Below are 27,171 nucleotides of genomic sequence, written 5' to 3'. Positions count from 1 at the left end.
TTATATATTAATGTATAACTTTACATATTCTATAAAATATATTGCATATTAATGTATATGATATATAACATATAATTACTATATATTAAACAAAAGCATGAATTATATATTAATATAACATGATATATTATGTTAATATAATATGAAAACATAATAATTACACTTATATTAATAATTATATATTAATTGTTAAGACATTATAAGTAATATTAATTATAATTATTAATTATATTATAAATTATTAATATATCAGTACATAATTAATATACAATCTATTAATTTTATACATACATTAATTAATGTGTACATTACTATTCCCTGAAAACAACAAAAACATATGAAAGGAAATAAGGGGTCTCACATGCTCTGTGGCCTATCATGGTTTCAGCTATGTGATGCCTTATGACCTTCTTGTGCTCCTGAGCATCTATGAATGGATGATGCAGAGTTCTTGTTGACTGGAGGCTGACAGAGGGAAGGAGTGTCAGGCTGCAGCTTGAAGGATTTAGGTCAGATGGGGGAGGGAAATTTGTTTGTGAGGGGTGAAAGCTTCAGCATATGAAGTATCGTAATACATGGGCCCAAGATGAAGTCTCCATGACTTTTCCCTTAAGTTTGGAAACTTTTGTTCTCATGATGCTTAATATTCTTTTATTTCTTTTTATATTGTCTTGAAAAATTTAAGTGACTGTTATAGGCTAAATTATGTCCCCTCCCCCCCTAAAATTCATATGTTGAAGTCCTAAGTCCCAGTACCTCAGGAAGTCACTGATTTGGAGATAGAATCTTTCAATGAGGTAGTTACGTTAAAATGAGGTCATTAGGATGAGCCCTAACCCATTATGACTGAGGTCATTACAGGAAGATATCAGAACACAGATGCATACAGAGGAAAGACTATGTGGGACACAGAGGGAGACAATCTTCAAGCTAAGGAGAGAGGCTTCAGAAGAAACCAACAAACTAATACCTCAATCTCAGACTGTCAGCATCCAGAATTGTGAGCATATACATTTCTGTTGTTTAAGTCATCTGGCCTGTGGTACTTTGTTATGGCAACCTTAGCAAATTAATACAATGATCATAATTGATTTAATATTCTTGCAAATTTGTAATGTAGAGTTGGACTCAATTTGCATAATTCAGTACTTTGTAATTATTTGATGATGATGATGAGAATTGCAAATATAAATGTTCAGCAATGTTTTGTAATTGATATAGCTGGATACCTACATCAGGGTACTTGGATTATATCTGAACAGCTAAAATCCAAGCCTAAAGCAAAGCAGAGTGGTGCCACACTTTAATGGAATAAGAAGGCCAGGGTTGTCCCAGATTTGCTAACAATTTACAGTAAATCTTGCCTGGATCTTTTCTACCCTGGATCTCATTTCTTTTTTTTTTTTTTTTTAAAGATTTTATTTATTCATTTGAGACAAAGAGACACAGAGAGACAGAGAGACAGAGAGAGAGACAGAGAGAGAACATGAGCAGGGAGAAAGGGAGAGGGAGAAGCAAGCTCCCCGCTGAGCCAGGAGCCTGATGTGGGGCTTGATCCCAGGACCCTGGGATCATGACCTGGGCCGAAGGCAGATGCTTAACCATCTGAGCCACCCAGGCACCCCTGGATCTCATTTCTTCAGCAGAAAAAATGAGGATGTTTGAGTCTCTCCTACCTCGGTAAATACTTTAAGTGAAAAATGACCTTTAAGTCTCACTCTCTGGAACTAGCCATTGTGATCCTAAAACTCAAAGAGAAAAGACCATTATTTAAAGATTCATATTCTGGCACTGATCACCTCTCCTAGATTGATCTGCTACTTGAATCTTGTATTATGTAATCTGAAATATGTCTTGCCTTACCAACAAGAATATAACTTCTTTGAGAGGAATGGATGGATATTATATTAATTCACATCTCCTCCTGCATCTAGTACTGTTCTGTAATCATACTAGAAGTTTGACTAATGTCTATGTATTTAATTAGCAGGATAATTCATGTGTGTGTGTGTGTGTGTGTGTGTGTGTGTGTAGTAATAGCCTGGATTATTTTGTTGAATAAACTGAAATGAAACTAACTTGAATTAAGAGGGAATTATTGACTAATAAAGCTGAGAGGTCCAGGAACCAGAACAAAAATGTCATCAGGATTCCATCTTGCTTTCATCATCACGTCTACCATCTGTTGGCTATAGTCTGGATGGTCTGCCACAAGTCTATAAACCATATACCTATCTTTGGAAAATATCCAAAAGATAATTTTAGCAGAAGATAAAAATGGAAGAAAATAGACAAGGAAATAACAAGGAAAATAACAAGGAAAACAAGTGGAATGAGGAACAGCGGGTAAGCTCCATCCCATCAGCCCATACCCACTTTTAGGAGCTTAAGCATTGGGGAGCTGCCCAGGCTTCTTACCCTCCCCCACTGGTCCCACAGCCTAGTCTAGCCTAGCCTCACGAGAACACAGGTGAGAGTGTAGCACAGAACTGGCAGAGCTGGGTCTCACCTGCAATTGGGGAGAGTCTCCTTATTAACACATCCAGAGATAAAATCAATAAGTCTCCATTTGTCAGAGAATGCTGGGTTAAGAAGAAAACTCATCTTTGACTTGACAGAAAATAGCTTATGCCCACTATTGTTGAGGTTTAGCATTCTCAGCGAGAAAATCCATTTGAGCCTCCTGAATTAAAAGCCTGGGGACAGGGTGCAGATCTACCTCCCTGGCCCTCTCTTTGCCCACAGAGAAATTTGAATTGAGAAGAAAGAATGGGAATGGTGGAAACCATTGGAGCACGTCTACAAACCTCCACACCATCAAAAATTAAAACCGACTCCAGTGTTTTATCAGCTTCAGCCAAAAAAAACCACATGGGTTTGCAGAGCCATGGCCTCCCAACAGCACAAAGCTCAGAGGAAATGGACCCAGGGTGGAAGCCAACATCCATTTAGAGGGTCCATGGGGACAGCCAGAGTGCTGCCTGCAGCTCCCCATCTCCCCAAGCCAAAGGCCACATTGGGGGCTGAGCCAGCATCTTCCCAGAAGAAGGAGTGAGTGGGAAAGACAGAGCATAGCAGTGGCTACCAAGCATCTGGGATGAGCATCAGCCACTGGGAACAGACTGGAGCAGGGACTTCATGCTGAAGGGAAGAACGTTTGACTCAGAGAGAGTGCCCTGTGCACTATTCCTCAGGATGTTGCTCCAGATTTTCCCCTTCCATCAGGCTCCTGGCCACAGTCCTATTCTAGCCCCAGCTGTCTTCCCTGCATGGAGGCATTGGAGCAACACCACTAAAGTCCCCTCTGAGCCCACCAACACCATCCCAATTCCTAAAACTCCAATGGTGCTATGGTCTCAAGCCCCACCCCCTCACCTGTGCCAATCTGTCCCTCAGGCCATACCCACCACTCTAACCTGTCCCTACTGGTTCTTCATTGCCTGCCACCCCACATACCAGGAAGCCCAGAAAAGAAGTCTGCTCCTCAGAGTAAACCAAAATGGCCTTCTGGCTTCTGCTCTTGGAGAGCTGGGTTCCTGCTCTCCTTTTTGTTGCCTGCCCACCCCACTCCCAGCCTTTTAGATATCTGACTTCTTCAGCAATGCCATCTGCTCATCTCAGTTCAGCCTCACTTTTCATTTGCCCCCAGTCCTGGCTTGAGGCAGGCTGGACATCTAATCCAAGAACACTTTTTATTTTGGTATCTCCATAGCTTCAAGGAAGATACCTATGAGGGCCAAAACCCCAATGAGCACTGGAGGAGCCTCTTCAGGGGTGGTTACCACAGCTTCTCTTCCTGAGAAGGGGGTACCCAGACAGCCCTGGCTAACTCCCTTCCCTCTACACCTCTGTCCATGCTGTTCCTGTGCCCAAAACACCATTGGTAGGTCTCTGTGTTCTTTCACCACTGCTGAAACACTAAGTACGTGCCTCATCCAGGGACCCAGCTTCTGATCCCAAGGAACAATCTATTCTACCTCATTTAACCACTTCTATTGCACATAACAGCCTGCCACACTGCTGCAGGTGTGTGTGTGTGTGTGTCTGTGTGCTGATTTTATAAACAAAGTAATTGATGTTATGGGCTTCACAATTGTGTTTTCAGGTAGAGGAAGTGGGTCATGTGTCTACCTGAAAGCACAATTATTATGAAGCCCATAACATCAATTACTTTGTTTATATTTTATCAACTCAGTAATTTGATACTTAATTTTTTAAGGGATGTCTGTCTGAATGATTTTTATCACAGCAGTGGCAGAATTCTGCCTGAAAGCAAAAGGGCCAGCAGGGAGGTAGTAAAGGTCACCTCTGTCTAGTGTTTTCTAGGCACGTAGTGCTCCATGGGTGTTAACCCATTTCATCTTTAGTCAACTTCATGGGGTAGCTACTATTATCATCCTCAGTTTGCACATAAGGAAAATGAGGCAAGGAGAGGCCACATAACTTCCCCAAAGTCAAGCCAGCACCCACATTTTTAACCACTTTGTACTGTTTACCACCAGATGATCAGCCATGTTCTGGGCTCAGAGCTGGCACAGCAAGGATGGAGCACCAGGAGGGCTCCTCCCTGGCTTTCCAAGGAATACTAACTTCCCCAGGAAATGAAGAGCTAGAGGGTTCTGTGCCTCTAACCCTCTCTTCTATATGTGTAAAGAATTTTTAACCCCCTAGTTAGTGATCAGCCAGGGAAAGATATAAAATGCTGCTCACTGTGCTTGCTGAACTCAAGGTACCAAAGAGTGACTCAGCAGAGCTGAAAGCCGAGAGGACTCTTTTTTTTTTTTGGTTACTTAGAATCCTATGTGTACACTATAGAGTCCCACAGAGGAACTAAGCCTCCTTTTAACAGCCAGTCCCAGCTTGCCAGCCATGTGAGTGGCTGCCTTTGAAGTGGATGCCCCATCCAAGCCTTTGGTTGATGCAGCCCCAGCTGGCAGCCTGATTGCAACCCCATGGGAGTCCCTGAATAAGAGGTACCCAGTCAAGTTTCACCAGGATCCTGACCCAGAGAAACTGTGCAAGTCAATAAATGTTTGTTATTTTAAGATGCTAAATTTGGGGGTAACTGTTATAGTAAAATTGATAATTAGTAAGATTATGTATTTGCTTATATTATTTCCTGCATTAGATTTTAGATTCCTTACACCACACATAAAAATAGACTCAAAATTGATGAAAGACCTCAATGTGAGACAGGAGTCCATCAAAATCCTTAAGGAGAACACAGGCAGCAACCTCTTTGACCTCAGCCGCAGCAACTTCTTCCTAGAAACATTGCCAAAGGCAAGGGAAGCAAGAGCAAAAATGAACTATGGGGACTTCATCAAGATAAAAAGCTTTTGCACAGCAAAGGAAACAGTCAACAAAACCAAGAGACAACTGACAGAATGGGAGAAGATATTTGCAAATGACACATCAGATAAAGGGCTAGTATCCAAAATCTATAAAGAACTTATCAAACTCAACACCCAAAGAACAAATGATCCAATCAAGAAATGGGCCAAAGACATGAACAGACATTTTTCCAAAGAAGACATCCAAATGGCCAACAGACACATGAAAAAGTGTTCAACAACACTCAACATCAGGGAAATACAAATCAAATCCTCAATGACATGCCACCTCATACCAGTCAGAATGGCTAAAATTAACAAGTCAGGAAACGACAGATGTTGGCGAGGATGCGGAAAAAAGGGAACCCTCCTACACTGTTGATGGGAATGCAAGCTGGTGCAGCCACTCTGTAAAACAGTATGGAGGTTCCTCAGAAAGTTGAAAATAGAGCTACCCTACGACCCAGCAATTGCACTACTGGGTATTTACCCCGAAGATACAAATGCAGTGATCTGAAGGGGCACATGCACCCTAATGTTTATAGCAGCAAGGTCCACAACAGCCAAACTATGGAAAGAGCCAAGATGTCCATCAGCAGATGAATGGATAAGGAAGATATGTGTGTGTGTGTGTATATATATAGATAGATATAGATATAGATATAGATATAGATATAGATATAGATATAGATATAGATATAATGGAATATTATGCAGCCATCAAAAAATGAAATCTTGCCATTTGCAACAACGTGGATGGAACTAGAGGGTAGTATGCTAAGCGAAATAAGTCACTCAGAGAAAGACAATTATCATATGCTCTCACTGATATGAGGAATTTGAGAAACAAGACAGAGGATCATAGGGGAAGGGAGGGAAAAATGAAACAAGATGAAACCAGATGGGGAGACAAACCGTAAGAGGCACTTAATCTCAGGAAACAAACTGAAGGTTGCTGGAGTGGTGGGGGTTGGGAGGAATGGGGTGGCTGGGTGATAGACATTGGGGAGGGTATGTGCTATGGTGAGCGCTGTGAATTGTGTAAGACTGATGAATCACAGACCTGTACCCCTGAAACAAATAATAATTATATGTTAATAAAAAAAATTTAGATTCCTTAAAATGATCATTTAGGTACATCATGTTGCATCTAGCACAGTTTCTAAAATCTGATATGTTCTCCAGAAATGTTCATTGCATGCATGAATAAATGAATGAATTTCTGATCCACTTCAGGGCTGATTTATTCATTATTAAGAACCTAATTGAAGTCAGGCATTGAACTAAACTCTGGGACCTGTCTAAGTTGGGGTCCTCAGAAGTCAACTATGAAATGAGGCTATGAACATGTTCAGAGTCATCCCAACCAAGGCTAGTTGCTGGGTTCTCACTCATAGCTCCTCACAAACTTCTCTGGTTGAAGGCTGCTATTCTTGGCTTGTCCGTGAGTGAGTCCAAGTATACTCCCAACATGAGAACACAAGTGCTCAGGAAGAGAACCTCAGGCACATGCAGCAAGCAGCCTTTGGCACAGGCAGGGCACCAGTAGCATCTGCCATGGAATAAAATATAAAGCAAATGCCTAGATTTTTAGGAGCTCAGACTATTGTAAAAAAATGTATAATTATAGTAAAGTATTAGCAGTAAATAATAAAAATAAGTTGCTAGAATTATGAATGTTTTCACTGCCTAGTGGGTTGTGGAAGCCTTCACAAGGAGGTATTTGAACCAGTGCTTCGAAGTGAGTGAGAATTTGCCAGGAAGACAAGGTGGAGAGGATATGCTGGGAGGAGAGAACAGCACATACAAAGGCATTGAAGTGAGAGTGCACACTATGTGTCAGGGAATGGGAAATGCCTACTGGTACCTCAGGTCCCAGTTGCAAGGGAGCCAGTAAGAAAGGATATGTTTGCAACTAAGGACTCCTAAGCTATGGAGGTATTTCCTGATGGCAGAAGTCCACCACTAGCAGGAAACCCTAACATCCTGAGGATTAGAGTCTATATTGCTGACACTCCCAACTTTCCCAACACTCCCATTATTAAACAAATTCCCAGTATTCTCAACACACCCAACACCCCCAAATTCACAACATTCCCAACACCCCCCAAATTCACAACATTCCCAATACTGCCCAAATTTCTAAGATTCCCAACACTCCCAATATTCCACAAATTCCCAACATTCTCAACATTCCCAACATTCTCAACACTCCCAATATTCCCAACACTAATATTCCCCAAATTCCCAACATCCCCCAAATTCCCAACACTCCCAATATTCCCAACACTCCCAATACTTCCCAAATTTCCAACATTCCCACAACTCCCAATATCCCCAACTCTCCCAATACCCCCCAAATTTTCAACATTTCCAACACTCCCAACACCCCCAATATCCTGACATTCCCAACACTCCCTGAATTTCTAACAATTCAATGCTCCATGGAAGCAGCATCACATGCCAGATGAGATCCTGGCCTCTGAAGTTAAATAACCCAGGGAGCAGCCCTTGCTGTGATGAATAAGGATTGGGGTCTTTCCCATCTGTTTTGTGACTACTGGGCAACTGAAACCCTTGCCTATATTTGGAGACTGTTAAAGACAAAATATTTGCATCTCACAAAAACTCCTATGTTGAAGTTCTAACCCCCAATTTGATGGTATTAGGAGGTGAGGCCTTTGGAAGGTGATTAGGGTTGAGATGACATCATGAGGGTGGAGGTTCCATGATGGGTTAGAGACACCTAAGAAGAGACACCACAGAGCTTGTTTTTTTTTTCCTCCCATGTGAGCACACACTGAGAAGGTGACCATCTGCAAGCCAAAAGCAGGTCCTCACCAGAACCTGGCCATGTTGGCGCCCTCAGTTTGGAGTTTTAGCCTCCAGAACAGTGAGAAATAAATGTCTATTCTTTAAGTTACCCAGTGTATAGTATTTTGTTATGACAGCCTAAACTGTCTTACAGAGACTGTGCTGGAATAGTAGTCTTGGAGTGGCAGGGCCTTGCTTTCAATGGCAGGAGCCAGGAGGGTTCAGATATTCCTGTTCTCTACCCCCAGAAGCTGGACTACAGGCTGTGACCTGGGCCAGGCCCATGGCATGCAAGTCTGCAGACAACATAAAAGTGCAGGGGCAGTTTTCAGGTGACAGTGACACCTGGGGACCTGAAACATCATCATGGCCCTTTGCTAGAGTGGGGACACCTGAGGGGTCTGGTAATAATAAATGGAGCCTGGTTCAGGCCTCTCACAGGGCAGGGCATTGTTGGAACTATGTGACTAAGACATGTAAAGTACTCCTAATACACAGTCATAATTCAATTCATGGCTATTATTGCTTTTTCGTTTTTTGCTGGTGATTTGTGGGCTTCTCAGTAGGGATCCCTTCCCACATAGGATAGGTGGTTTTGATCTAACCCTGTGCTTCTTAACTAAAGCTTTGCTTTCATAGATAGTTCTCTCTGAGCTGCCACACTCATGCCAAGCTGCACACCAAAGGAGGTGAATTGCTATCACCTATTCCTTTATATGAGATCATTTCTTATCTGGAGTTTTACAGGCACAGAAGAAAATTGTTCTCAACATTACTGTGATTTGAAAATCTAATGGATTTATGATTTTTGTGTATGTTTTTGTCATAGGAATAAAAAAGTGGCAATTTTATTGTCTTTGTTTTTTTGGCAGTTCCCATAGCAGTAAAATATTCACTCAATAATGACATTTACAACTTTCCAACTACAAGTAGGATTACATATATTTGCATTTTAAATCCTTGGCAATAAAGCTTTCTCCCATGTATATCTCTGTTTTATTATGTGCTTAAAATTTGCTCTAAAAGATAAATAAAATGGAATAGCAGGGTATGAATCTAGAAGTTTTCAAGAAATGCTGATTTGTGTTTATATGACATAATTTCTTTTTTAAGCCCACTTCCACTGGTGGCAGAAATGAAATTTTAGACAAGTCAGGCCACACACACACACACACCCCACACACGCGTGCATTCTTCCAATCTTCCGCCAGGTTGTGGCTGTGTTTTATACAGTTCCTTGGTGCCATGGCCTCAGAGCCGGGTGGGGATGGGTGTCTATCCTCTGTTATATCACCTTCAGTCTGCCATCCCCTGAGAGGTACATCTCCATAGCTAGTCTGGTGTGTGCAGGCTGCTGGTCACCTCTCACTTCTCAGTGCAGGGCCCCCTCTGTCCAACCTTCTCCCAGCTACTTTAGGTTACACTTAGGGACCTAAAAGTAGCCCCCGAAGCCTATGCCATTCTGGAGCCTCAGGGACTGAGTAGGAGTGGGGTACCTTTCTGTGGTACTCTTGACACCTGCTTCTCAGGCAACCCTGGAGTAAAAGAGAGTTCTGTGATGCTTGTATGTATCCAACAGCCTATGTGACCATAGATCCAGGACCATGTCTATGCGGCAGGTAAGGCACTCAGAGATTTTCCAAGCAAGTGGGGTCTTCTATACTCCTAGATTCCCTGAGTCATCTGGATTCTGCTGTGCCTTCTGGTCATCTCCACCTGTTCTCTCTGCTAGGGCTCTGATTTCTGGGGGAGTGCCCTGGGATCTTGCTCAGAGTTTCATGACTCCACATTTCCCCTTTTCTTCTCTAACTTCTTCTATCCCTCTCCAGTCCATGAAAACTTGATCAACTCTTCAGGATGAGAAAAAAAAACTGAATCAAAATGAGCACATATTTTTTGTCGGGGCCTGAATTTTGAAACTCAAAATGCTTTCATCTCAGACTATAGATTCAGACATGACTTTCAAAAGTCTAGTTTTGAGATGTTAAAAGATTGTGTAATACAAACTCTCTCTCTTTCCCTCTCTCCCCCCCCCCGCCCCACCCTCTTTCTCTGTCCCCCCACCCACCCACTCTGCTGTGCATGGTATACACTATGTACCCTGGCTGATGCCTCACTGGGGTAAGGCCAAAGGATGCCTGGAAGTACTGTGGGAAAAGAATTTGTTGTTTCTCTATAAAATATTACCCCACTGCACATGTAAATATTTGAATGCCATCTAGAAAGGGTTTTTTGCATCTATCAGATTCCTTGGTGATGCTAATAATGGCTGAACTGTGAGGTGTTGAAGATCACAGGCTGGGGTGCCTTGGGAGACCAGGTTTCACCAGGAGATGTGGGAGTGGCCTGTGATGTGGTCTCTGGAGTGCTCAGTCCTGACATTTAGTGCTGTGGCAGCTCCCCTGAGGATCCCTCTAGCAGCATGGTTCAGGGGGATCTGGGTGGAGGAAAATGGGGAGACTTGGAAACATTTGCTTGGGAATTTAATCATACAGCATGAGTGCATTCTTCATTTGTCTCCCTCCTTATCCCGCCATAACATACAGGAAAAAATAGGCACAGTGGAGGCTGAAGGGCGTTCTCAGGGCCTCTCTGGACGATCCCTATATTGGGCTTCCAGAGACTGGTGTGGACAGAGCTGGGGACAATGGCTGATTTACCTGGATCCAGGTCTTCTTAACCTCCTCATTCTGCCCACGTACATGCAGCCCTCAGCCCTCCAGTCCCTTTAAATAAAGATATCAATATTGATCTCTTTTTCCTCTTATACTTTCAGAGTTAAACTGATACAATAATTTAAGCTGGATTGTTTCTACTTTAACTACCACTGCTCCAGGCTGGGATTGCATCTTCACCGTGGGATGTGTGGAGTTTACTCACCTCACCTAAAGAAGGAATTTCTACTGCAGTTGGTAGGGGGTGTTCTGGACTCTGCCCTCAAGTCACACACCACAGCTCCTTTGTGCTTTTTCAGGCTGGCACTGAGTGGCCAAAATCACCATCCTTCCCCCTACAAGAGGAAGAGAGAAATACAGAAGGTACGTGCTAATGAGCTAGGCTCGAAGGAAATATCTGACAAAGTCTGATATTTGGAAGGAATACCAGGATCAAGAAAAGTGTGGATGAAGTTATGGAATTTGGGAAATATCAGAAGTACTTAGAATATTAAAAACAAATAAAAACCTGAGTCCATAATGTGAGTTTTCAGAGGCACAGAACCCTCACCTCTCTGGGGCATTACGTGTGACCATGTGTGCCTCACACACTAATCTGGTTGCTACAAAGCACCACGGCACCATATCAGTCTTTCAGGGTTTCCTCTAGCTGCCTGGATCTGGGGCTTTTGACTCAGACTCAAGGATGCTCTTAGGGACAGTGCCATACTGGTTCCTGTGGCAGAAAATGCCACTTTCAGAAGCCCTATTCTGTACTCACCTATCCCAAGAAACCTGGGCCATCACTGTTCAGTAGGGACCCCCAGCAAAGTGAGAAAAATGGTTTCCAAACACAGTTCCCAGAAGGTGCAACAGACATTTTCCCTGGAGTTCGGTGGGATGGTTGAATTATTAAATAAGATGTTGGCATGAGGGTCAAGAGATCTGAAGTCAAGAGATCTGTGTAGTCAAGCGATCTGAACTGATGAGAGAGTCAAACATCCTCAATCCACAAAATGTTAGATTTTGCAAAGGACTGCAGAAATCTTTGATTCTGACTTTTTTTGGTGTTGAGGACTGTATTATTCTGGTTGGGTTGCCATAACAAAGTACTGTAGACGGAGGGGCTCAAACAACAAACATTTATTTGCTTCACCCTTCTGGAGGCTGGGAGTCCAAGATGCAGGTGTCAGCAGGACTGTTTCTCCTGAGTCCTCTCTCTCTGGCTTGTCTCTCCTTGGTCACCTTCTCACTGTGTCCTCATGTGGCCTTTCCCCTGTGTGTCCATCACTGGTGTTTCTCCTTCTTCTTATAAGGATACCAGTCACATTGGATTAGGGTCCTACCCTATGATCTCATTTAACTTTAATTACCCCTTTAAAGTGCTATATCCTAATACAACCAGATTGGGAGTAGAGCTTCAACATAGGAATTTGATGGGGAGGGCACAGTGCAGTTCATAACAATGACCCATTCTGCTACTTCATGACTTAAAACAAGAAAGCATTACATTATCAATGGTATGAATAGAATGGGTTAGATGGTACCCTGAAAGATATTCAGGAATGAAATCAGACACATCAGCATTGAAGCAGGACTCTGTAACCCACTGGTTGAGACAAAGCAAGTCACTTTGCCTCCTTGAGTCATTATTTCTTCACTGGGAAAACAGGGGAAGTGATATATATCCTGCATGGTTGGGAATATTAGAAATCATGTTTACAAAATGAGTACTCACAGAAGACATCATTCTGAACCATTGGCAACATTCTCGACACTCCACGGGATCCCAAGGTGCAGTTAAGTCCTTGCCGCCACTGTGAGAAGCATTTATCTGAAGGATTCCTGAACATGTGCTATAGGACCATGCAACCCTGGATACACCAGACTTGACATTGAGCCAAAGTCCAGATACACTCAGGGGCTTAACACACTACTTCTATGAGAACATTATGGAAATTTTCTGTGGGATCCTGAATGAACATCTGACTTCTCATGAGGACTGGATCTGCTGCTGAGCATGCACCTCATGCTTCACCACATCTGCCAATATTCTAACCACAAACTCCTTCATGTGATCTCCTGAACAAGCTCTTTCTGTACCTTACAGTCCAGAAAAAAGTTTTAATTAAAAATAAATAGATACCTTTTATAATAATGAACAGGGCTACATGAGGGACTTAGTCAAGGTTGTAAACTAGAACATGGATTTTACAGAGTTACATTGAAATTCCTATCACTGCAGGAATGTTCTACCAGGATCTGAGGTCAAGGAAAGGGCTGAGGAAGGAGGCCAAGCAGAAAAGGGAAAGCTGGGGTGACTGATCACAATGACAACGGAGTCCACACAATGGGGCAGGGCGGACTATCTCTGGAAATAAAAATAGTTAACTTAAGTTTCCAGATAAAACAGAGCAAAAGGCCTTCATGCATGAAACAACTACTTTTTTAAAGAAAAAATAGATAAAATAAATGAAACAATGGCTTTATGTCACTAGACATGAGACAGCAAAGGATAGTAATTCCTGAGAGATGGGAAATGAAAGGAGCAACCCCCTACAATTGCCTTAAGTTTCCAGATTACAACACAGAGAGGTACAACTAAGGCAGAGCCCAGAAGATTGTTTGAATGGAGGAGACAGAACTGAGATTCCAGAGCAAGGCACACAGAGTACATGCAACAGAGTACCAGAGAGGAGAGAGCTGCAAAAAGTCCTTGAGTGGTCAGCAGAATATCATCAAGGCATGCATGTGAAGAAACTATCAGAGATTGTAGAAAGAGCCTCCTAAAAGGATCAGAGGGAACAGTGCCTGCACTCACATGGGCTAAAAATCATATCTGTTCCCCCAACCATACTGGTGGATAATTTACAGGGTATTGGGTAGAATCGTAAGAACAGACTTGCCTCACTTATGGGTGATAATAAACTCTTTATTGAACACTAGATCCTGTCTAGCAAATCTTAAAGCAGAACCCTAAAGGATCAAACTGTTTCCCTGTAACCTAATAGCAAACTGAGCTTAACAATATTTGTAGGGATACCTAGCTGGCTCAGTCAGTAGAGCACGCAACTCTTGATCTCAGGGTTATGAGTCAAGTCCCACACTGGGCATGGAGCCTACTTAAAGAAAAAGAAAAAAAAAAAAGAATATTTGTAGGAATACAAAAAGTCCATCATGTAACAGGACAAAAATCACAATGTCATACAACAATTAAAAATAATCAGACATGCAAAGAAGTAGGAAAATGATCTGTGAAAGATACATTAGAATTAACAGAAAAGAACATTACAATTGTTATTACAACTCTATTCCAGGTGTTCAAAAAAATTTAAATAGAGACATGACCCAAATAAAACCTCTAAAAACGTAAATGATAAGCCTGAGATGAAAGACGAAATACACTATATAAATTAAGGGCATGTTAGACATTGCAGAAAAACAGATTTTGTGAATTTGAAGACACAGCAATGGAAGCTATCCAAGAATAAACACATGGAGGAGGAAAAAAAAAAACAATAAATGAATGAAAAGAGCATCAATGAGCTGTGGAACAAAACTTTAAGTGGTCTAATGTGTGTAAATGGTATTCATAGAGGGAGAAAGGCAGAAAAAAGTATCTGAAGAAATAATAGCCAAAAACATTTCAAATTTGATAAAAATTACAAAGCCAAAGATCAAAGATATTTAACAAATTCCAAGCACAAGCCACATGAAAAAAAATACACCAAGGCACATCATAATCAAATTGCTCAAAACAGAGGGGCGTAGCAAGATGGCGGAGCAGTAGGAGACCTGGATTTCGTCTGGTCTCAGGAATTCAGCTGGATAGGGATCAAACCATTCTGAACACCTATGAACTCAACAGGAGATCGAAGAAAAGAATAGCAGCAACTCTCTGAACAGAAAAGCGACCACTTTCTGGAAGGTAGGACGTGCGGAGAAGTGAATCTGAGGCAATATTCGGGAGGATAGATGGTGGGGGAGGGGGCCTCCATAGGCTGCTACTGGCAAGTGATAGAGCCCCGGAGCACAAAATCGGAACTTTTAGAAGTCGGCTCTGCTGAGGGATGTCACTCTGGTGGCTAAGTGGGGGGTGGAACCCTCGTGGGACAGTGTGGTCTCAGGACCCTCAGGGTCACAGAAACACCGGGGGTGCCTGAGTGCAGCAGAGCTCCCAGGTATCGGAGTGGGGAAGCCGGCTGCAGAGACGGAGTCCAGGCGTGGGCTCTCAGCTCAGGGTTGTCATAAACCGTGATCCGGGGCACAGTCGGACCACTGCTCGTCCAGCAGGAACCCAACAAGCGGCAGATCCAGGGAGACTCACCTTCTTCCCCTGAGAGGAGAGGTGCGGGAGCACACTGCAGGAATCTGCTGGGTTTGGAGACTCCACACGGGGTCGGGAGCCAGAGATAGAAACCATCAGTCACAGGCTGGGTGAGCATAGAGTGAGGCCGGAGACCAGGGAGACGGGAGTGACTGACTGCTTTTCTCTGGGGGTGCACTGAGGAGTGGGGCCCCGAGTTCTCGGCTCCTCTGGGGTGGAGATTGGGAGGCCGTCATTTTCACTCTCAGCCTCCAAAGCTATACGGAAAGCTTGCAGGGAACAAAAGCTCCCAAGAGCAAACCCGAGCAGATTACTTAGCCCGGACCGGGCAAGGGCGGGGCAATTCCGCCTCCAGCAAAGACATTTTGGAACCATGGCAAGATCTCCCCAGCCAGCCAAGACCAAGTTTACCCATCAATGAGAATGGCAGAACTCCAGCGTTAGGGGAATACTGCACATAGAATTCATGGCTTTTTTACCATGATTCTTTAGTCTTTCAAAGTTAATTTTTTTTAACTGTCTTTTTTTTTTTTAATTTTTCTTTTTCCCTTTTTCAACCAACATCTTATCAATCCCTTTTTTAAAAAACATTTTTATTTTTCATTTTTAGAGTCATATTCTATCCCTTCAGAGTAGTTACCTTTATTTTTGGCATATATATATATATATAAGTTGTTCTCTCTTTAAAATTTTGAGATAGTTTCTTCTAACAGATCAAAATATACCCTAAATCTCTACTGTATGCTTTTGTTCTATTCTCCTGCCTGATCACATTCTCTCCCCTTTTTTTTTCTTTTTTTTTAAATCCTCTTTTCTTTTTTCAAACAACTTCTTATCAATTCCTTTTATAAAATTTTTTCATAATTTTCATCTTTAGAGTCATATTCCATCCCTTCATCATATCAACCCTTATTTTTGTACATATATAAGTTTTACTTTCTTTAAAATTTTGGGAGGCGTTTTCTTCAAACAGACCAAAATACATCCCAAATCTAGTGTGTGGCACTGATCTATGTACCAGCCTGATCATATTTGATCATATTCTGTTTTTTTGTTGTTGTTGTTCTGGGTTTTTTTTTCTGTTTTTATCTTTTTCTTTTTCCTTTTTTTTTGCTTTTTCTTTTTTCTTTCTTTCCCTTCCTTTTTCCCCCAGCTTCAGGTCTTCTGATTTGTTTAGAGTATATTTTCTGGGGATGTTGTTACGTTAGCATTTTGTTCTCTCATTAATCTATTCTCCTCTGGACAAAATGACAAGACGGAAAAAATCACCTCAACAAAAAGAACAAGAGGTAGTACCAACTGCCAGGGACCTACTCAACATGGACATTAGTACGATGTTGGATCTAGAGTTCAGAATCATCACTTTAAAGATACTAGCTGGGCTTGAAAAAAGCATGGAAGTTATTAGAGAAATGCTTTCTGGAGAAATAAAAGAACTAAAATCTAACCAAGTCAAAATCAAAAAGGCTATTAATAAGGTGCAATCAAAAATGGGGGTGCTAACTGCTAGGATAAATGAGACAGAAGAGAGAATCAGTGAGATAGAAGACCAAATGATGGAAAATAAAGAAGCTGAGAAAAAGAGAGATAAACAACTACTGGATCATGAGGGCAGAACTCAAGAGATAAGCGATACCATAAGATGAAACAACATTAGAATAATTGGGATCCCAGAGGAAGAAGAAAGAGAGAGAGGGGCAGAAGGTATATTGGACCAAATTATAGCAGAGAACTTCCCTCATTTGGGGAAGGAAACAGGCATCAAAATCCAGAAAGCACAGAGAACCCCTCTCAAAATCAATAAAACTAGGTCAACACCCCGACATCTAATAGTAAAACTTACAAGTCTCATAGACAAAGAGAAAATCCTGAAAGCAGCTCGGGAGAAGAGATCTGTAACCTACAATGGTAGAAACATTAGATTGGCAACAGCCCTATCCACAAAGACCTGGCAGGCCAGAAAGGACTGGCATAATATCTTCGGAGCACTAAACAAGAAAAATATGCAGCCAAGAATACTCTATCCAGCTAGGCTGTCATTGAAAATAGAAGGAGAGATAAAAAGCTTCCAGGACAAAAAAAAACTAAAGGAATTTGCAAACATGAAAACAGCCCTACAAGAAATATTGAAAGGGGTCCTCTAAGCAAAGAGAAAGACTAAAAGAAACATAGACCAGAAAGGAACACTGACAATACACAGTAACAGTCACCTTACAGGCAATACAATGGCACTAAATTCCTATCTTTCAATAGTTGCCCTGAATGTAAATGGGCTAAATGCCCCAATCAAAAGACACAGGCTATCAGATTGGATTAAAAAACAAGACCCATAGATATGCTGTCTGCAAGAGACTCATTTTAGACCCAAAGACACCCCCAGATTGAAAGTAAGGGGGTGGAAAACCATTTACCATGCTAATGGACACCAAAAGAAAGCTGGGGTGGCAATCCTTTATCAGATTAGATTTTAAACCAAAGACTGTAATAAGAGATGAGGAAGGACACTATATCCTACTTAGAGGGTCTATCCAACAAGAAGATCTAACAATTGTAAATATCTATGCCCCTAACATAGGAGCAGCCAATTTTATAAGGCAATTAATAACAAAAGCAAAGAAACACATTGACAACAATACAATAATAGTGGGGGACTTTAACACCCCCCTCACTGAAATGGACAGATTATCTAAGCAAAAGATCAACAACGAGATAAAGACTTTAAATGACATGCTAGAACAAATGGACTTCACCGACATATTCAGAACATTCCATCTCAAAGCAACAGAATACACATTCTTCTCTAGTGCCCATGGAATATTCTCCAGAATCAATCACATCCTAGGTCATAAATCAGGTCTCAACCAGTACCAAAATATTGGGATCATTCCCTGCCTATTTTCAGACCACAATGCTTTGAAACTAGAACTCAATCACAAGAGGAAAGTCGGAAAGAACTCAAATATATGGAGGCTAAAGAGCATCCTACTAAAGAATGAATGGGTCAACCAGGAAATTAAAGAAGAATTAAAAAAATTCATGGAAACCAATGAAAATGAAAACACAACTGTTCAAAATCTTTGGGATGCAGCAAAAGCAGCCTTAAGAGGCAAGTATATAGCAATACAAGCCTTCCTCAAGAAACAAGAAAGGTCTCAAGTACACAACCTAACCCTCCACCTAAAGGAGCTGGAGAAAGAACAGCAAATAAAGCCTAAACCCAGCAGGAGAAGAGAAATCATAAAGATCAGAGCAGAAATCAATGAAATAGAAACCAAAAGAACAGTAGAACAGATCAACGAAACTAGGAGCTGGTTCTTTGAAAGAATTAACAAGATTGATAAACCCCTGGCCAGACTTATCAAAAAGAAAAGAGAAATGACCCAAATCAACAAAATCATGAATGAAAGAGGAGAGATCACAACCAACACCAAAGAAATACAAACAATCGTAAGAACATATTATGAGCAATTCTATGCCAGCAAATTAGATAACCTGGAAGAAATGGATGCATTCCTAGAGATGTATCAACTACCAAAACTGAACCAGGAAGAAATACAAAACCTGAACACACCTATAACCACTAAGGAAATTGAAGCAGTCATTAAAAATCTCCCAACAAACAAAAGCCCAGGGCCAGATGGCTTCCCAGGGAAATTCTACCAAACATTTCAAGAAGAATTAATACCTGTTCTTCTGAAACTGTTCCAAAAAATAGAAATGGAAGGAAAACTTCCAAACTCGTTTTATGAAGCCACCATTACCTTGATCCCTAAACCAGACAAAGACCCCATCAAAAAGGAGAATTACAGACCAATATCCTTGATGAACATGGATGCAAAAATTCTCACCAAAATACTAGCCAATAGGATCCAACAGTACATTAAAAGGATTATTCACCACGACCAAGTGGGATTTATCCCTGGGCTGCAAGGTTGGTTCAACATCCGCAAATCAATCAATGTGATACAATACATTAACAAAAGAAAGAACAAGAATCATATGATCTTGCAGAAAAAGCATTTGACAAAGTACAGCATTCTTTCTTGATCAAAACTCTTCAGAGTGTAGGGATAGATGGTACATACCTCAATATCATAAAAGCCATCTATGAAAAACCCACAGCAAATACCATTCTCAATGGGGAAAAACTGAGAGCTTTCCCCCTAAGGTCAGGAATGTGGCAGGGATGTCCACTATCACCACTGCTATTCAACATAGTATTAGAAGTCCTCCCACAGCAATCAGACAACAAAAAGAAATCAAAGGTATCCAAATCGGCAAAGAAGAAGTCAAACTCTCACTCTTTGCAGATGATATGATACTTTATGTGGAAAACCCAAAAGACTCCACCCCAAAACTGCTAGAACTCATAAAGGATTTCAGTCAAGTGGCAGGATATAAAATCAATGCACAGAAATCAGCAGCACTCCTATACACCAAGAACAAGACAGAAGAAAGAAATTAAGGAGTCGATCCCATTTACAATTGCACCCAAAACCATAAGATACCTAGGAATAAATCTAACCAAAGAGGCAAAGGATCTGTACTCAGAAAACTATAAAATACTCATGAAAGAAATTGAGGAAGACACAAAGAAATGCAAAAATGTTCCATGCTCATGGATTGGAAGAACAAATATTGTGAAGATGTCAATGCTACCTAGAGCAATCTACACATTCAATACAATCCCCATCAAAATACCATCCACTTTTTTCAAAGAAATGGAACAAATAATCCTAAAATTTGTATGGAACCAGGAAAGACCCCAAATAGCCAGAGGAATGTTGAAAAAGAAAAGCAAAGCTGGCAGCATCACAATTCCGGACTTCCAGCTCTATTACAAAGCTGTCATCATCAAGACAGTATGGTACTGGCACAAAAACAGACACATAGATCAATGGAACAGAATAGAGAGTCCAGAAATGGACCCTCAACTCTATGGTCAACTAATCTTTGACAAAGCAGGAAAGAATGTCCAATGGAACAAAGACAGTCTCTTCAACAAATGGTGTTGGGAAAATTGGATAGCCACATGCAGAAGAATGCAACTGGACCATTTCCTTACACCACACACAAAAATAGACTCCAAATGGTTGAAAGACCTCAGTGTGAGACAGGAGTCCATCCAAATCCTAAAGGAGAACACAGGCAGCAACCTCTTCGACCTCAGCCACAGCAATTCTTCTTAGAACATCGCCAAAGGCCAGGGAAGCAAGGGCAAAAATGAACTATTGGGACTTCATCAAGATAAAAAGCTTTTGCACAGCAAAAGAAACAGTCAACAAAACCAAAAGACAGCCGACAGACTGGGAGAAGATATTTACAAATGACATATCAGATAAAGGGCTAGTATCCAAATGTATAAAGAATTTATCAAACTCAACACCCAAAGAACAAAGAATCCAATCAAGAAATGGGCCGAAGACATGAACAGACAGTTTTCCAAAGAAGACATCCAAATGGCCAACAGACACATGAAAAAGTGCTCAACATCGCTCGGCATCAGGGAAATCCAAAACCTCAATGAGATACCACCTCACACCAGTCAGAATGGCTAAAATTAACAAGTCAGGAAATGACAGATGTTGGCGGGGATGCGGAGAAAGGGGAACCCTCCTACACTGTTGGTGGGAATGCAAGCTGGTGCAGCCACTCTGGAAAACTGTATGGAGGTTCCTCAAAAAGTTGAAAATAGAGCTACCATATGATCCAGCAATTGCACTACTGGGTATTTACCCCAAAGATACAAATGTAGGGATCCGAAGGGGTACATGCACCCTGATGTTTATAGCAGCAATATCCACAATAGCCAAACTGTGGAAAGAGCCAAGATGTCCATCGACAGAAAAAGAAGAGGTGGTATATATATACAATGGGATATTATGCAGCCATCAAAAGGAATGAGATCTTGCCATTTGCAATGACGTGGATGGAACTGGAGGGTGTTATGCTGAGCGAAATAAGTCAATCAGAGAAAGACAACTATCATATGACCTCACTGATATGAGGAATTCTTAATCTCAGGAAACAAACTGAGGCTTCCTGGAGTGGGGGTTGGGGTGGGAGGGATGGGATGGCTGGGTGATAGACACTGGGGAGGGTATGTGCTATACTGAGTGCTGTGAATTGTGCCAGACTGTTGAATCACAGATCTGTACCTCTGAAACAAATCATACATTATATGTTAAGAAAAAAAATAGAAAGAAGAAGATAGCAGGAGAGGAAGAATGAAGGGGAGGAATTGGAGGGGGAGACAAACCATGAGAGACGATGGACTCTGAAAAACAAACTGAGGGTTCTAGAAGGGAGGGGGGTGGGAGAATGGGTTAGCCTGGTGATGGGTATTAAAAAGGGCACGTTCTGCATGGAGCACTGGGTGTTATGCACAAACAATGAATCATGGAACACTACATCAAAAACTAATGATGTAATGTATGGTGATTAACATAACAATAAATTTTTTTAAATTAAAAAAAAAACAAAAACAGAATTTCAAATTGCTCAAAACACCTCATGAAGAGAAAATATTAAAAACAGACATGAAAAAAGACTTGTCATATACACAGGAACAAAAATCAGGATGATGGTAAATTTCTCATTAAAAAAAAACAAAAAGAAAAACAAGGAAAGCAATAATACAGTGAAAATCTTTAAAGCACTGAAAGTAAAAACTGTCATCCTATATCCAGACAAAATACATTTCAAAATTGACGAAAAAATAAGTACATTTTCAGACATATAAAGCCAAAATAATTCATTATCACAAAACAAGGAAATCCTGGGGCGCCTGGGTGGCTCAATCATTAAGCGTCTGCCTTTGGCTCAGGTCATGGTCCCAGGGTCCTGGGATCGAGCCCCGCATTGGGCTCCCTGCTCTGCAGGAAGCCTGCTTCTCCCTCTCCCACTCCCCTTGCTGGTGTTCCCTCTCTCACTATATCTCTCTCTGTCAAATAAATAAATAAAATCTTTAAAAAAAAAAACAAACAAGGAAATCCAACAGGCAGAAGAAAGATAGAAATATGGATCTACACACAGAATGAAGAGACCAGAAATGATAACCACATTGGGTAAATATACAAGATTATTTCTTATTATTTAAATCTATTTAAAGGAAAATTGTTTGAACAACAGTAATAGTAATGTACTGTGGGGTTTATAATATATATAAAATCATATGGATAACAGTAATAGCACAAAGGCCAGGATAACTAAAAAATATACTGTTGTACGGTTCTTATGCTCTACTTGAAGTGTTATAAGATCACATGAAGATATACTGTGGTAAGTTAAAGATGTATTCTATAAATCCTAAAGCAACCACCAAACAGTAACATAAAGAGCTATAACTAATAAGCCAACAGATGTTAAAGTGGAATCATAAATAACACTCATTTTACCTAAGAAGAAATAGGAAAAAGGGGAACAAAGTATGGAAGAGATAAACAGAAAAGAAGAGCAAGATTTAAAGTTAATTATGCCAATTATCACACTAGTTTTAAAGGATCTGACCACTCTGATTAAAAGTTGGGGATTAGCAGATTAGATAAAATGTTCAAGATCTAACTGTATGTTGTCTACAAAAAAAAAAAAGAGAGAGAGAGAGAGAGACAAAGAGACTGCATTTTACATACAAAGATACAAATCATTTAAAAGAAAAAGGATAAAAAATTGTACACCATATTAAAAATAATCTAAATAGTACTAAATTTGCTCATTTAATATCAGAAGTAGTCAATTTTGGACCACAGAATATTGCTATCAAAAATAAGCTTAATTCACAATGATAAAGGGGTCAATTAAAGAGGACATGACAATCCTAAATATGTATGCAACCACCAATTCAAAATACTTGAAGCAAACACCGATAGAACTGCAGGGAGAAATACACAAATCTATTATTACACTCAGAGATTTAAATAATTATTAATATTTATTAATTCTTAAGAATTAATAGAGGGGCGCCAAAGCTGGCTCAGTCAGTAAAGCATGTGACTCTTGATCTTGAATTCAAGCCCCACATTAGATGTAGAGATTACTTAAAAATAAAATCTTTAAAAATAAGAATAAAAGACTATTAAAAATAAGAATAAAAATAAGAATTCATAGAACAAATAACAGGAACTCAGTAACAACACAGAAGACTTTAATACACTGTTAACCAACTTTTCCTAATTGACATACAGAACATTCCAATAACCAACATTAGAATATTTTTTTCATGTGCAACAGAAACAATATTAACCAAGATAGAACATATTCTGGGCTCTAAAATAAGTCTCAATAAATTCAAAAGGATTTAAGTCAAATAAAGTATGTTCTCTAACCATAAACAATTAAACTAGAAATCAATAATAGAAATATCTCTGAGGGAAAAAAATTCCTAAATATTGGAAACTAATTTACACACTTATAAATAACACATAGGTCAAAGAAAAAAATCAGAATGGAAATTAGAAAGTATTATGAAATGAATGCAAATGAAAATGCAACATGTCAAATTTGTGGGCTTCCACTTCAATTATGTTAGAAAAAGAAAAGGTCTCAAATTAATGACCACAGAGTCCACCAGTAAGAAAAGAGAGCAAACATAATGGAATATATACAGAAAAAAATGGAATTTAAAAGTAGAAACTAATGTAACAGAAAACCAACCAAAAAAAAAAAATCAATGAAATCAAAAGTCAGGTCTTTTAGAAACTCAATAAACTGATAAACCTCTAGCCAACTGATCAGAAGGAAAGAAGGTACAGATTACTACCTTCAAGTAGTAACATGTCTTATGACATTACTACAGATTCTATAGGTTCAAAGAAATATATGGATTATTAATAACAATTTTATATCAATAAATTTGACAATTAGATGAAATGAGCAACTTTTTGAAATATATAACTAGAAACCTCACTCAAGAAGAAACAGATAGCATGAATTGTCCTTTATCAAGGGAATTAAAATTATACTCGACATCCTTAAAAAGCAAACAAGTGAAAAAATGCCTACCAGACCCAAATATCTTCACTGAGGAATTTAAGCAAGAAATAATATTAATTCTACATAAACTACAAACTCTTACATAAAATCAAAGAGAAAGGAATACTTCCCAATTCATTCCATGAGACCAGAATTAATCTGATATGAAAACGAGGAGAAGACATTACAAGAAAAGAAAACTACAAAGCAATGTCTTTCATGAATATAAACACAAAATCCCTGGACAAAATACAAGCAAACTGAATCAACATGTGAAAGAGAGCAAATGCATGGCCAGTTTGGATTTATCCTAGCAGTGCATAGTTGATTTAACATCTGAAAATCAATTAATTAATATACCATGCATTCCAGTCATTTCACACTTAGGTATTTATTTACCCAAGAGAAATCAAGGCATATATCCATATAAAAATATGTACATGAATTTTTATAGCAGCTATATTTATAAAAGCCAAAACCTATAAAATCCAAAATCCTCACCAATGATTGAATAAACAGACTGTAGTATATTCATAGAATGGAATATTACTCAGCAATAAAATGGAATTAACTAGTGATACATGCAACAACATAAATGAATCTCAAAATAATTATGCCAAGTAAAAGAAACAGAATTTTATTTAAATTCTACAAAACACAAACTAGTGTATAGTGACAGTTGATCAGTGGTCGTCTATGGATAGGGGCAGACTGGAGAGGTGAGGGAGCGAATGATCATAAAGTGGCATGAAGAAATTTGAGGAGATGACATATATATATTCACAATCTTGATTATGGTGATAGTTTAACAGGTGTATTCATATGTTAAAACATATCTAATTAACATATCTAATATGTTAAAACATATCTTCAAATGTATACATATCATAATGTCAGTTGTGCCTCAATAAAGCTATTTTATAAAGAAAATAATAATAACCAACTTTAAAAAGGCCAGGATGCTTTAGGAAATATGTGTCGTTGTGGCTGCATGTTTGCACCAACCAAAACCTGGCACCATTGGCACCACAGAGTGAACACAACACAGAAGCCATATGCCATCTGCTCTGCCCTGGCTGCCTCAGCCTTACCAGTGCTGGTCATGTCTAAAGGTCATCCTATTGAGGAAGTTCCTGAACTTCCTTTCATGGCTGAAGATAAAGTTGAAGGCTACAGGAAGACCAAGGAGGCTGTTTTGCTTCTTAAGAAACTTAAATGATATCAAAAAGGTCTATGATATCAATGGAATGATATAAAAAAGGTCTATGTATCAAAAAGGAATATCAAAAAGATCTATGCCTCACAGCGAATGAGAGCTGGCAAGGGCAAAACGAGAAACCATCATTGTCTCTAGTGCAGGGGACACTGCATCATCTACAATGAAGACAACAGTATCATCAAGGCCTTCAGAAACATCCCTGGAATTACTTTACTTAATGTAAGCAAACTGAAGATTTTGAAACTCGCTCCTAAGCGGGCATGTGGGACATTTCCGCATTTGGACTGAAAGAGCTTTCCACAAGTTAGACGATCTGTATGGCACTTGGTGGAAGGCTGCCTCCCTCAAGAATAACTATAACCGTCCCATGCATAAGATGCTTAATACCGACCTTAGCAGAATCTTGAAAAGCCCAGAGATTCAAAGAGCCCTCCGAGCATGACGCAAGAAAATTCATGGCAGAGTCCTGAAGAATCCACTGAAGAACCTGAGAATCATGTTGAAGCTAAACCCATATGCAAAGACCATGCACCAGAACACCATTCTTCGCAAGGCCAAGAATTACAAACTCTGGATGAATAAGGCAGCAGCAACCTTAGAAGCCAAATCAGATGAAAAGGGGGTACAGGCAAGAAGCCTGTGGTAGGGAAGAAAGGAAGGAAGGCTACTGGTGTGAAGAAGAAGAAACCTTTGGTGGGAAAAAAGTCTGCAGCTACCAAGAAACCAGCAGCTGATAAGAAGGCTGCAGAAAAGAAACACACCACAAAAGACAAGAAGTCTGATGCCTAAAAACTTACATTTGTTTATTCCATAAAAGTCAAATAATTTGGACAGCTAATTCTGAATAAAGACCTGATCAAAGACAATGAGAAAAAAACAATATCAAATATCCCCAAATTGATCTATAGATTCAATGTAATTCCAAATAAAATTCTAGAAAGCTTTTTAAAAGAAATTGACAAGTTAATATTAAAATTTATATGAAAATACAATAGACTTTTATAAAACTAAACAAGAAAAAAATTTGGAATACTTACTCTATCTGACTTCAAGACTTCATATAATACAACACTAATCAAGGCAGTGTGGCACTGGCATCAATATAAATGGAACACAGTCTATACCTATGTGTATAGAACAGATCTGAGTTCTGACACTGGTTCCAAGGCAATTAAATGTGGAAAAAAATATTTTGAATAAAGGATGTTAGAACAATTGGAAAACTACTAGCAATAAAATAAACATTAACCATTACCTCACACCATAAAAAAAATGAACTCCAAATGGATTATACACCTAAAATGAAAACCCAAAGCTATAAAACTTCTAGAAGAAAACAGAAAATCTATGTGGCGTTAGGGTAGGGAAAGTTTTCTTAGATGCAACACAAAATGTAAAATTGTAAAATATAAATACATACATGCATGCAAAAATGCATAAGTAAATAGAATTTAACCAAAATAAAAAAGTTTTGCTCTCCAGAGAGCAAAGAAAATTATTGGATAATTAAAAAGGCAAGCCATAAGCTGAGAGAAAATATTTCCAAAAATGTATGACAAAGGACTTGTATTCAAAAGATAGAAAGAGTTCTTACAAAACAATAACAAAATACAAACTAATAATAATGTAAGGAAAATATTTGAACAGGCACTTCACAAATAAAAAAATATAAATAGCCAATAAGTACATAAAAATATGCCTGATAATGTTATTTTTTCAGGAAAACATAAATTAAAGCCATAATAAGATACCACTCCCTTACCATTAGAACTACTAAATGTTATAACAAATAAAAATTAAAATTAAAAAACACTGACTTTACCAAGTGTTATGAGAATATGAATAAATTGAGAT

General features: G+C 39.6%; 1 pseudogene; it reads left to right on the top strand.

Annotated features, from left to right (window-relative positions):
* The first annotated feature begins 2,277 nt into the window (after positions 1–2,277).
* LOC123862048 (large ribosomal subunit protein uL4-like) lies at positions 2,278–26,106 on the top strand (annotated as a pseudogene).
* Positions 26,107–27,171: the final 1,065 nt, after the last annotated feature.

This window comes from Mirounga angustirostris, unplaced genomic scaffold, assembly GCF_029215605.1.
Source record: "Mirounga angustirostris isolate CCGP_5_RB_7025 unplaced genomic scaffold, mMirAng1.0.hap1 SCAF_9, whole genome shotgun sequence".
In the NCBI taxonomy this organism is placed as follows: Eukaryota; Metazoa; Chordata; class Mammalia; order Carnivora; family Phocidae; genus Mirounga; species Mirounga angustirostris.
The sequence above is the reverse complement of the archived record's forward strand: the minus strand, read 5'-3'. Positions and strand labels throughout refer to the sequence as shown.